Genomic DNA, 13,257 nt, shown 5'->3' on the forward strand with positions numbered 1-13,257 from the left:
ACCCCTGGTTGGTTCACAACAAGGTCACTGACAGAAGTTGCGAGGTTCCATAATGTGCTCGATCAGATGCTTCTAAAGCAGTAAATATTAAGTGAAATGCAACAACGTGAGCATTTGATGCAAGCAAATTACGGCTGTTGATTCAGGCCCCAAAACAAACACACAATCAAAGCTCACGTATGTATGAAAGAAAAAAAATACTATGTGCATTATATCAAAAGAGGGTTACTTCATTCAATAAAACAAATGGCTTTAAATAGCCTACAAGTAACAAATGTGGGAATAATAAAACTAATAAAATATTTGTTCTTCCTAAAAACTTGGTCGAATTGTTTACTGATTCATCTTCACAACTCACGTACAATACATGTGCTTTTGACCTGTGACCCGTTGACCTTGACTCGCGACCCGTGAACAACTCGATGAACCCAACAATGGTCATCATGGAGATGGAGATGCTTTGAAACTGTTTGGAAGGAATAAACCATGCTTTGAGATGGACTTATGATGGTACAAATAATCTGGCAAAACAAAAGTTAAAACTATGATTTTTTTTTTCATTGAGGCATTTCATCAAACACTTGGTATGCACAACGAAACTACAGATACATTAAATTAGTGGGTCTACTCAGTAATCTACTAAAAAAATACATGTGGCCATAAAATCTCAATTCCACGGAACTTTGGCATATTTATTATGATATGAAATGTCTTTTGGTGCTCAGTAGTCTCTTCCCAACACTCTGAGCAGTGTATTGGTGTTTCCCTTGATTTGCTTTTCCTAGGAACAAGTCCTACCTTTGGAAAACACAAGCCTTCAATCCGAAATGTAAGATGAGTGTATGCAGGATTCAATGAACCAAAGGGTACATAACCCACCACTCTACATTCATTATAAGATTCAGGATTTTTATCAAACTCCTCCCACTGAATTTGTGGACGACATCTCCCACTTGATATATATACGACACCTTTATCTATTGCAAATATCAGCATATAAAGTCATTATTATACCAATTGCGTGGAAGTTGCAATGTTATAATGCTTAATTTCATATAAGAATCTGACTAATATGCATTTGGAAGCACTATACTCATAAAACGATCTTCAGCTCTCTGCAATGTATTCATCTCAATAATAAGGAACATAATTATCATTATTACAAATTATAATTTATAAAAAGGCTTGAAATTCAAGAACATGATAAGAGTTATACCTGAATCATAGAATGTACAACTTTTTCAACACCAATCAACTTATTCTTATTATTTCTCCTAAGGGAGACTTTCCATAACCATTTATAATTTGATAAATCTCCTACCCTTTGAAGTGACTCACAATATTCTGCTCTGAGAATTTCTATGCTTGATGGGAGATCTGGCAGTTCTACAAGGCTCACACAAGTCAAGTAACTTGAGACATGGGATTTGGGAGAGGCTAGAATGTAATCGTGTAAAATGGTTTTCACTTAGGTCTAGTACTTGTAGGTTAATAAACCCACTCATATCAGATGGGATGTCTCCATCTCCCATTTTGCACCCACTAAGCTTCAACTTTCTTAAATTACGTGGAAGTTGAGGAAGCTCTTGTAAACAGCATTCATCGCCAACCAATTTCTCAAGTTGAATACATCCATAGATGTGAAGATATTTCATACGTTTTAGGAGACGAAAGTCGCCTTCTATCCTTTCTAGTTTAAAACATTTTCCTAAATCAAAAGAAACAAGGTTGGTACAAAATTGTCCAACCGAATGTGGGACTAATTCTATGGCGGTTCCATCCAAATGAAGGTTTACCAAGCTATCCATGTTCGTTTGTATTTCCGGAAACCTTTTAAGTCGACGACATTTAGAGAGCACAAGAGTCTCCAGTTTTATCATCTGTATGATGGGTGGAAACGATTTAAGGTTTTCACATCTTTCCATATTCACCCAAACAAACCTTTTGTGATATCCAATGGATGAATGAATCTCATTTAATTGTACACAGTATTGTAAATTCAATCTTTCAAGAAGACATGGAAGGCCTTCAAAATCTGGTGTCCTCCTTAGACTCCTTGAATAACTGACATCAAGAATTTTTAAACTTGGTAGACTCTGTTGTAAGAAAAATACGTAAAAGTCAAATAGGTTGGTATATTTAATAATATCATATAACTTTTTCATGCCCATTTGCATACTTTGTTGCACATGGATCATTTGTCATAGTAAATTAATTCTTTTTAACCTCTTTTGCATTGTAAATGTAGCAACTCGCAAAAAGATATTCAATAAAAGAAAAATAGAAAGTTTATTATTAGTCATGAATTGGTTGCTATGAGTCATTTTAAAATGATTTATGTATATAGATTGAGACAACCCGTTCTAATGAAATGTGTCAAAGTAAGTTGGTGTTATTTCTCAAAAACGGGTCAGAATAGGATTATATGAGACACGATTTACGAGACACGCGATGCGTAGCGAGTCCCACTACATTGTAACACGACGCTCGTATGAGCGCAATCCAACATAGGTTGCGTAACTCATGCCGGTGCGCGTATAACCTGGCGTCGGGTGCTCATGACACGGGTACGTGCGAAACTCTAAGCCAATACACTCGTAACTTTGCGCCAGCAAGCGAGTAACAAGGCATAGGATGCGTAACCGGTTCCAATACGCGCATAACACGGAAACGGTACATGTACAGCGCGCCATCAGACCCGTAATCGGTGCCAATACCCGTGCAATCAGATGCCGCTACGTGCATAACCAACATCGGTCACGTAAGCGATGGTGGTACGCACATAACCCGGTATCGGTATGTGCAACGTGATATGGTGCGCGTAATTGGTGCCGGTATGTGCGCAACCCGACATCAAGCGCGTAACCCAGAATCAGACACGCTGCAGCGGACACATAACAGGTGTCAGTATGCGCCTAACCCAGAATCAGACGTATAACCGACACCAAAGTACGCGTAACTGACGATTGAATTCGCATAATACATGATTGAACACGCGTAACTGGCACCCGGTTATGAATTTTAATTGATTTATCGTCCATTTGACCAGCAACAGCAGCTGCGCTTAGACCTAAAATCTGCAGTTCTAAAAATTCCAATTTTACCCTTGGACACAAATCAGGCCCGTTAACAAAATTAGATTTATACACTTCCTAACGATTTATACCTACTGCAAATAAAATTAGAAGCAACTGATTCGCCAACTAGTAAAAAAAACAACCAGTTTTAACCCGAACCCGCCCGACTTACCCGTTTCCCGGTCCTAACCAAAACTTAAAATGAGATCAGTTTTACAAATGCAAGAGAAATAAAAATAGAAAAAAGTTAATTTCAAAATAAATATATAATGTATTTGAATATAAATAGAATAGAATTACATACCTTAAACCCTTCCCAGAGTTGTTTTTGTAGGCTCCATTTCAACATTAGGCAAACAAGCCTTGTTGGCTGAAAATTTAATGGGAATGAAGATGCCGGATCCTGTCCCCAATCAATCCACCGAAGTTTCTTCATGTTTGCAATAACATTAGAAAGATGTTGACGGTTGTTATGTAAGTTAAGCCAAGTGTCAAACTCCTTATGATAACCCCGCAAAGCTAATACTTCAGTTTCCTATGTTAATTTAATTAATAAAAGGAACCACATTGTGTTAGTAATACTATAGAAAAATGTCATTAGATACACATGTATAAAATAAATTTTTGCAAAGTTAGTTTTACCATCAACGATGCAACTGCCCCCATATCACATAACTGAACAATATTTTTCACCTCCCAAATTCTACTGTGTTTTTCAGGATTATAAGGGTGTTCCCCTTTAACAATGTAGTGGGCCATTTCTGCTACCAAGTCATGCATATCAAACATCTTCCAGCTTCCATATCATGCATTTGAAACTTTTATGAGAGACTTTTGTTCCAACACCCTTACCCCTATACGAGTGTGAAATCCACAAGCATCAAGCACCCTCGTAGCTTCATCTACGTTCCATCTCCTCATGCCGCATGCAATGTCTAAGAATAACTCTTTCTCGTCATGTTTAAGCCCGTCATAACTTATTTTGAGTCTTTCCATCACGTCAACATCTGGGATGCATTTTAGCTTGGCCAAGGTACTCTTCCATTCATCTTTGTCTTTGTCATACAGAAATGAACCTAGAATTTTAAGTGCTAATGGGAGCTTACTGGCATAAGACACTACTTCTTGTGAGAGCGTCTTGTAATCTTCTACAGGTTCATCTTTGTGAAATGCATGTCTACTGAAGAGCTTCATAGCCTCATCATCTGATAACAAACTCACTTCGTAGATTGTGGCTTCATTGATGTTTAGCAAATGCTTATCTCTGGTAGTGATTATTATACGGCTGCCCTCACCGAACCAATCATGTGATCCTGCTAACGCTTCTAGTTGCTCAACTTTATTAACATCATCTAGAACAACTAAAATGCTTTTGTGACATAAACGTCTTTTTATCATAGTCCTTCCTTCTATCTCACTACTAATCTCCACTTTTGTATTCAATATAGATGACAACAAATTTTCTTGCAACTTTTTCAAACCATGCTTACTTGATTCCTCACGAATATTTTCAAGAAGACAACAAGCTTCGAATTCGCGAGAGATTTCCATATACATAGCAGATGCGAGAGTAGTCTTACCCCCACCCCCACCCCCAACCCCCCATATTCCAACCATGCACACACCACCTGACCCAATTTTCAACTTTGATTTCAAATCTTGCAAGCGAGTTTCTATTCCAATGAGATTTTTATTAGCATTTGTGTGTAGGGGAAGCAACCTACTGGAAATTGTAGCAACAATATTCTTAATGCATTGTGCTTCGTGCCTGCAAAATCGATGCATAAGGAAATACATATTATATAACGAATAATCATATGTTTGCCTGGTGACTATTTATGTCTATTTCATACAATATGAAAACCTAAAAGCCACCACTGACAGGTTTCTTATGATCAAGTTATTGGCATGTTTGGTAAATTTTACAAAGGCACACCAAGTAACAAAATATAAGTCATTATAAAATGTGTGAATCAAGATTCAAAGCGGGGGTTAAGGGAACTAATGGCTGAGACTTGAGTATGGTTTGACTTACATATGACCTCCCATTTTTGGTCCTCACAAAACACATGGCAATCATGTATGGCTTCTCACACTTCTCATTTTTGTAACCATTTGAAAAATAACACAACTCTAATTGTACCCTTTTTATTTTTATCTCGGCCTTTTGAATTTGGAATTTGACTTACTGGAAAAACGTAATTTAAAGTCTCAAACCGACCTATATTTATACACGAATAAGTTGATATTGAATTACAAGTATAATCGAGTTATAGAAAGCAACATATCAAGTATAAAAGGTTTTTTCTTAGAGAAAAAGTAGAAGAAAAATTACCCTTTTGCAAAATCCTTGGAGACCCATCCAGAAAGGTTGCCAGCCTTTACAAGAGCTCCTCTCCATGAGTCAACTTTGTGTTTATTCTCACGCTCATGTTTGGTAAATGCTTCTCCAAATTTCCCATTTTGTTTTCTCACATCCGATGGATCAACGTCATAAAATATTGGCATAACGATTTGCCCTATCTTTTCCATGCACTCTACAATATGTGCAAGCTCGTCCAAGCACCAAGAAGAGTCTGCATAGTTTTCAGAGAATACAATAACTGCAATCCGTGATTCTTGGATAGCCTTCTTGAGGGTTGGACCGATTGACTCGCCCCGATCAAGTGTTATGTCATCCTTGTACGTTTGGATTCCTCGTTGTGCAAGAGCCTCGTAGAGATGATCCACAAAGCCCTTAAGGGTGTCTTCCCCTCTAAAACTTAAAAACACCTCGTGTTTCCATGATTGAGAAACAGAGGCTGGAATAGAGTGAGAAGAGGATGATGAAGATGCCATTGATCTGTGTAGTGAATTTGTTTGGAATTAGATCCAAAAAGAGAGATGCAGTTTTGAGTGGCTTACATCCTTGTCACTGATATGAGTATTATTTGTTGAAGATATATTCAAGAAAAGTCATACAAAGGAAACTTCATAATAGCTTCAAATAATGCTAGAGAGAGAGGCTGCAGCCCTTTCACATCAGATTCCTTTGTCTTTGTTTATATGTTTTGTTGACCATCTATCAAGTATCAACATAAATGTGAAGTAGACTGCCTAACCAGATTCAACAACTCACATTAAATTAACGCGTTGAAACAGTAAAGGACGCGAGTCACATGGGATGTGTGTGTGTGTGTGTGTGACTGGTTTGTGTGGGAGCAGGGTGACCCGGTCCATCTCTTTAGTCTTTGGTATGGTTTCTATTTTTAAATTTCCTTTTTCCTTTTCAAATAACCTTCTTAAAACTCACGCGAGGTGAATTGGAATTAGTTAATCGAACACGAACTAAATTCGGAGAATATTTTGGCACAACTCACCAATTTGTAATCAAGAAAATAACTCAAAACTTGATAAATTCTTCATTACAACTAGAGTAAAACATAAACTCCTATTTATCTATTAAATAAAATGTCATCTCTATCTAATAAATAAAATAGATAATTATCTCTAATTGCAATAATTAATTAATTAATGAGATCGATCCATTCGCTAGAACCGGCCCCACCTTCCTGACCCGTAACTCGGGTTCGGGAATTAACTCCAACAAAAACAGTGTCTATCGAATTTTCATTTTGAAACAGCAAAAAACTGAAAGGCAACTAACCCGCCCGGCCAACAGACCACAGCAACACGGTGTTTCAAAAAAAAAAGAAAGAAAGAAAGAACATTCACGTGACAAGAATGTTCCAGACCGCTTTTGGGCAGAAGCGATGAAGACATCGGCATATGTAATCAACAGAATAACGCGCAATAAGGTCTAGAGCATGAATCTTCACGTGAGAAGCTACTCAAGGGTTACTAATAAATAATAATTAATAAATATAAAAGACCTGCAAGATTAGATGTTCAAGTTGTTGTACACCACTGCCATCTTCTGCAGGATTTGCAAGGCAACATCCAACAAATTTGGATGGATGCTTCTTCAACACACTAATATTATTACAATTTCAAACAACATGATGTAATAATTGGGAAAAACTAAAATTATAGGTAATCAAGTGATGTTAAGCATAGGGTCATAGGGGCGGTAATTGTTGGCACGAACCGAAGCCGACTCCAAAAAACTGGTTTTGGGTTGACTAACACAACTGTTAAAAAACATGTCGGGCTCGGGTTGACTGTTTTTAAAAACGGGTAGAGTTCAGGTTGACCCATATGCAAACATGTCAACCTGTTAACCCGCATATTTTTGTTTTTGTCTTTTCCGTTTTCAGTTTTTCTGAAAACACGCTTGCGTTTCAATTTTCAATCCATTTTCAAGATTTTTAATATTTTCCAAAACAAAAATATTCATATTGCTCATTTGCTCTACCGACTCTAAATTATATTCATTTTGTTTAAAAAAAACTTTTAATTTTTTTGATACTTGGGTTGGATGGGTCGTGTTAGGGTCGGCCTAAATTTATAAGTATGCGGGCTACAGTTAAAACCTTTGAAACGAATAATAATATGGGTCGGATTTAGGTAACACATCTCAACTTGCCAACCCGAAACAATTGACACCCCTAGTTATTCAGACCTTGTTACATATGAATGATCAAATTTGTGATTTATCGGCTGCACAATTAATGCACCATCTACGCCTGCTTCTTCCATACACTATAATAACAAAATACCAAATCAGTGGATCAAAGCAGAAAAATTAATGGTTGGTGATTATAATTTCAAAACTATTGAACTTACATCAAGCAAGAAATCAAGATTACCGCGTAACGAGGGCTTCTGACCAGGAACATAAGGGTATTTGTCTAACGCCTGCAACAAAGATTAGTCATTGTTAGCTTCCAAAGAAGATAAGGAGGCACATATCTGCACAAGCCAATCAATAGTTCAAGTCACACACTCTCATAATCCATTTTATCTTATAAGAGGGAGAATTCGTCAAATCATATCTATCTTCTAGGGGTGAAAACAAGGAGAGCAGCTCACGAGCTACTCGAGATCAGATCGATAAAAACCACGTAACAAGCTGAGGCTTATCAAGCTAGAGCCTCAAATAAAAACTCATTTAGTTATTGAGCCCGAGCTTTAGCCTTGTGTGGGAAGATCGTTTAGGCTCATTGAGCCTTAAACTTTTAAGTTTTAATTCATTTGGACTTCAATGTATTAATTTCACACCGTACCGCTGAGTTTGAGCCGAGACAAGCTTAGACTCATTTAAGGTTTTCTCAAAATATATAAAAGTGTGTGTATGTATATTAATTAATAAATAATAAACTAGCTAAGCCCGAGTCGAGCTCGAGATTGAAAAAAACGACGCATGAGTTGAGCTCAAGCTTTAGAAAAAATAGCTTTTGAGCTCGAGCTCTGTAAGGTCAAAACGAGCTAAGCTCGTGCTTAGTCAACAGGCCCGGCCTAGAGCATGTGCAAGGTAGGCCACCGTGCAAGGCCCACAATCTCAAGAGGCCCATATGTATATGGTTTTAAAAATATATATGTATAAAACAAGATATGGACATGAAATCTGGCTTGGTGCATTGGTGAGACTCGGGTATGGCAGCTGCAGTGCACTTGTTTGAGTCCCCATGACACCTATTTTTCCGGTTTTGGAAGTTTTCTATTAAAAGTGGATAATTTTTGTGTTGGGCTTCATCAAATAAAGCCATGCCCAAATTCGAAACTAACTCTATTCAAACTAATTTGTACGTTATTTTTTTTTTATAACTAACAAATTAATTAATTAATTTTAACTTTCGGAGCCCATTTTTATAATTCGTGCAGGGTCCACGATGGCCCTTGAGCTCTCGGGGACGCCACTGCTAGTCAAGTTCAAGCTTAGCTCGTTTGCACCTGTACACTATCTTCCATTGATGATGGAGATGTACATTTACAGCTACAACTGTATTTAATGACTAACTAACTAAGAGGGTGTTTGGCCTAGCTTTTTTAACAAAGCTTATAGCTTTTTTAGCTTTTCTTTTTTACAAAATAAGCTTAACTTGGTGTTTGGTTTACCTTTTTAAGCTTATGTTTATAAGCTTATCTAAGCTAATTTGAAGAAACTTATTTGAATATGGTTTTTAGCTAATTTGAAGAAGCTTATTTGTGTAAGGGTGTAAGTTACTCATTTACCCTCAAATGGTGGTGGATAGGGATGAGCAAAATTGGTACTGGTACCGATTGGTACCGGTACCGAACCGGTACCAATTGATATCGGTACCGATTTGGTACCGTCGGTACCAAATCGGTACCAAGGTTTTGAGTTTTCGGGACCGGTACGGTACCAGGTTCAGTACGGTACGGTACCGATATTTCCCGAATTTTACCTTAAATACCGGTACCAAAAATTTGTGATTTTCGGGATCGGGATTTTCGGTACCGGTACGGTACCGAGCTCATCCCTAGTGGTGGATTAATAATCATTGAAGCAACTTATTACTGTAACAAATTAAAGAACGGTGGATTTAACAACTTATTATCAACTTGTAGAATATAAGCTAATCCAAACACTTAAAAAGAACTTATCAAATAATAGAAAATAAACTACAAGCTACTTTAAAATACAAGCATAAGCCAAAAAATAAAAAAATAAAGGCTAGGCCAAACACCCCCTTAACTAACTAACTAGTTTGTTACTAACTAACTAACTAACTTATGTTAAGAGCGTTGCAGAATGACATAACTAGCCCGTATCTTATGGTTTGAAGTAATTCGTTTAAAATTATTAAAAGAAAATAACCGAACTAACCAAATAACAGAAAATAAGCTATAAGCTACTTTTAAAATACAAGCATAAGCCAAAAAATAAAAGCTAGGCCAAACACCCCTTAACTAACTAACTAACTAACTAACTAACTATCTAACTAACTAACTAACTTTATCGTAGGGCTTGAAGTGATTCGTTTAAAATTATTAAAAGAGAATAACCGAACTAACCTCTTGAGCAGACGCCCAAACGTGTAAATGCGAATCGATTATTTTGGCTTTAGCGGTGGTTGCCATGTCAGCAGCTGTAGAAGCTCGACGTGAAATAGATGCTGAGTTAACAGAAGATGTTGATGAAAATAACAAATTACAACAAGAAGAAGAAGAAGAAGGAATTAGTTTATTGCATTTGCTAGAAGAAGAAATGAATGGCGTGAGCGAGACTACTGAGTTGAGTCTCACAATCGCCATGGTTTCTTTATTATCACAATTAATTTGCACCTTTCATTCCATCTTCTAAAATAGTAACTGATGGTTTTGATATAATTGGTAATTAAATACTCAACAGCAAATAAATGGATACGTGGTTATTAGAAGAGGGTGCACAAACTGGTTTAAAACTTAAAACGGTTTGGTTTAGTTAATAAAAGTCAAAAATGGTTTATGATCGGTTTCGGTTCGGATTGAAATCGGTTTCTTACCATGGTACGATTGGTTTCGGTTTGGGTTTTGACCGGTTTTTTCCCGATTTCGGTTCGGTTAACCGGTTTTGATGGAGAAAGTTACAAACCGGTTCCAAACCTACGGTTTCAATCGGTTCCAAATTGATTTTAATGTAATCAGTTTCAAAACGGTTCGGTTTCGGTTCGGTTATCATATGTGGGCCATCATATGAAACAATTAGTTTCAATTGGGCTGATAAGTAGCCCAGTGGGTCCTCCACCTGGATTCTTTCTTTATTTCTTTACTGGACTATGGGCCAACAAACTTACCTTATGAGTTTTGATAATCTTTTATTTATATATATTTTTTCAAGCTACATGTTATATTTGCATTTACTTTCTCAAGACTAAGGGTATGTTTGATTGAAGGTAATGGAATGGGAGAAAGAATTGAATGGACAAGAGAATGAAATGGATCATTACCATTCATTTGTCTTGTTTGGTTAATGTATGTGAATGAAATAAATTATTACTTCATGTTGTTTGGTATCCAGAAAAATTGTATGAATGAAATATAAATAATAAAAACACTTCTATCTCAAAATAATTTTTTTTATCAAAATAAAGAAAATACAATGGCGACGGTAGTGGTGGTGGTAGCTCCGCTGACGAAAATGGTGGTGGTGGTGGTAGTAAGGCGGCAAGGGTGGTGGTTGTGGCGGGGTGGCGGTGGTCAAGCGGTGGTAGCATTAGTAGTGATGGTCATGGTGGATGGCAGCGACAGTGGTGGTGGTCAGGCAGCGACAGTGGTGGTGGCGGTGATAGTCAGGCGACGGCGGTGACAGTGGTTGCGGTAGTTACGGCGACAATGGTGGCGACGGCGGTGGTAGTGCTGGTGGTAAGGTGGTGGTGGTGGTAGCGGCGACGGAGGTGGTGGTGGCGGTCAAGTGGTTGTAGTGGTTGTTGTTAGGTTGTTGTATTGTTGAGAAAGTATGGTAAAGGAGGAATGAAATGAAAAAAAAATAGGGGTGTGATGAAATTGTTTTGATGTAATGAGATTCCATGTGTAATGGATAATTCAATTCTATTGATCAACCAAATACCACTTTTTTTATTCGCATAGAATGAATCATTCTATTTCTCATGTAATTGATGCATACCAAACGCTACCTAAGAGTATAGAGTTAGTATCCCATAAGTAATCTTCTTATTTACCCCATCTCTAAAACTTAAGAAAAATTATGATGGTTTTCCATTTTCTTTTTACTGTATTCTTTATTGTCTATCTATGTATATAAAAATCACTATTCATTCTTTATCCATCAAACTACAAGTAAAAAAGAAAAAATAAAACAAAAGATGTTATAAATATATTAATATTATGGTTATCAACTCCTAATATAAATTAGCTTCTTCTTCAAGTTTTCCTTTCTTATAAATATCCCATTGTATCTCGATGTATCATACATACATAATTAATGAAATCTCCATCTAATCCCTCCGCATCTTTCTTACATGTTTGGCTATTTGTTAATTAGTATTAATATTAGGTCTATGATTTGATGATTAACTGATAATTTATTGTCATGATATATACTGAAAAATGTTTTATTTCTTTCTTGATAGACAATATTACTAAAATATAGCTACCTTACATATATTTGTATTAACTTTTATTGATATACCTGTATTAAATGAGTTTGCTAGATTTTATGATAATAATCATTTATTTGTATGAATTAAACATATGAGATATTAGTTGAGCGAAAGATATGTTTGTTAATTTAACATTAAGAACTTCATGATTCCATTTTATTAGCTTAAAAAATTATATGTTATCATCAAATTTTATGAAAACTTAGAGATGTTTTTTTCTGTTTCAAATTAGAGTGAAAAATACGTGTATGTAAGATATACTTGTGATTAACTCTATTATGATAGGTTAATACATAAGTTATGCAAATCTTGCATGTAATCTTATATCATAAAGGTTTTACTTTAATTCATTATATATAATGAAATATTACAATGTCATTAACATTATAATTTAACCTCATATGCTATTATTTTTGCATAGATAGTATTAAAGAACAACCATATCTTAGTTGGTATTTATATGGCATTCTAAGTATCATTTTCCCCTTATATCATTGTTAATTTATAAAAGTTCATAAGATGCTCGATCAGGAAAACCTACATGACTCGGTCATGTAGTTATTTCTCAATTTATATTATGTGAAGAGAAAGTTAATTTCTAAGAAAAATATTGCTAAAACAGCTTGTGTTTGTTAAACCTTAAATATGCCTCTGAAATAGTATATCAGTAAAAGAGTATGAAAGGTTTGAAATGATTTATATACGTATGTCTAATAAAATATTGGGAAACTATGAAAGTTTTTTGTATCTACTTCATTCCCTGAGTGAATGTGACAATCTATTGATCATTGCAGTCATTGATATGATTGAGAAATTTGGAATGATGATTACATTAATAATGAGATCGACCACCAGAAGTGACAAAGGGATTGATTATTATGAGGACAAAATATGAAAATATAAAAGTGAAATCACATGATTGCTTGAAACGACAATACAACTTTTTCTCATATTTATAATCTTGTATTATAGAAGCATAATACATATACGATCATAAACATGAAGTTTATGGATCATGATTATCTAACGGCATGACCGGTTAGACCACACCGAGTCAATGATGTGAAATATATTAAAGAACCGAAAGTTTCTTCGTGATAACTAAACATGCAAAGTTTGCTCTCAAGTGAAATTGCTTATTACCAACCGAAAGAAGGTGTGAATCCCTAAATGTG

At 35.9% G+C, this 13,257-nt stretch overlaps 2 long non-coding RNA genes and 1 pseudogene across 3 annotated transcripts; all 3 read right to left on the reverse strand.

Moving 5' to 3' along the window:
- Positions 1 to 209: 209 nt before the first annotated feature.
- Positions 210 to 585, reverse strand: LOC143530453 (uncharacterized). The gene is made up of 2 exons (XR_013134854.1): positions 359 to 585; positions 210 to 312 (listed from the first exon to the last, which is right to left on the reverse strand). It is a non-coding gene; the product is annotated as an uncharacterized LOC143530453 (long non-coding RNA).
- A 482-nt stretch (positions 586 to 1,067) lies between these two features.
- Positions 1,068 to 5,972, reverse strand: LOC143530438 (TMV resistance protein N-like; annotated as a pseudogene). The gene is made up of 5 exons (XR_013134853.1): positions 5,413 to 5,972; positions 3,720 to 4,845; positions 3,382 to 3,612; positions 1,217 to 2,096; positions 1,068 to 1,115 (listed from the first exon to the last, which is right to left on the reverse strand). The product of XR_013134853.1 is annotated as a TMV resistance protein N-like (transcript).
- Positions 5,973 to 6,926: 954 nt separating this feature from the next.
- Positions 6,927 to 7,876, reverse strand: LOC143530454 (uncharacterized). The gene is made up of 3 exons (XR_013134855.1): positions 7,803 to 7,876; positions 7,639 to 7,718; positions 6,927 to 7,049 (listed from the first exon to the last, which is right to left on the reverse strand). It is a non-coding gene; the product is annotated as an uncharacterized LOC143530454 (long non-coding RNA).
- Between the last annotated feature and the right edge of the window lie 5,381 nt (positions 7,877 to 13,257).

The sequence above is a fragment of the Bidens hawaiensis genome, unplaced genomic scaffold (assembly GCF_021521415.1).
Source record: "Bidens hawaiensis isolate Kalapana, Puna unplaced genomic scaffold, B.hawaiensis_p1.1 tig00008946_1, whole genome shotgun sequence".
In the NCBI taxonomy this organism is placed as follows: Eukaryota; Viridiplantae; Streptophyta; class Magnoliopsida; order Asterales; family Asteraceae; genus Bidens; species Bidens hawaiensis.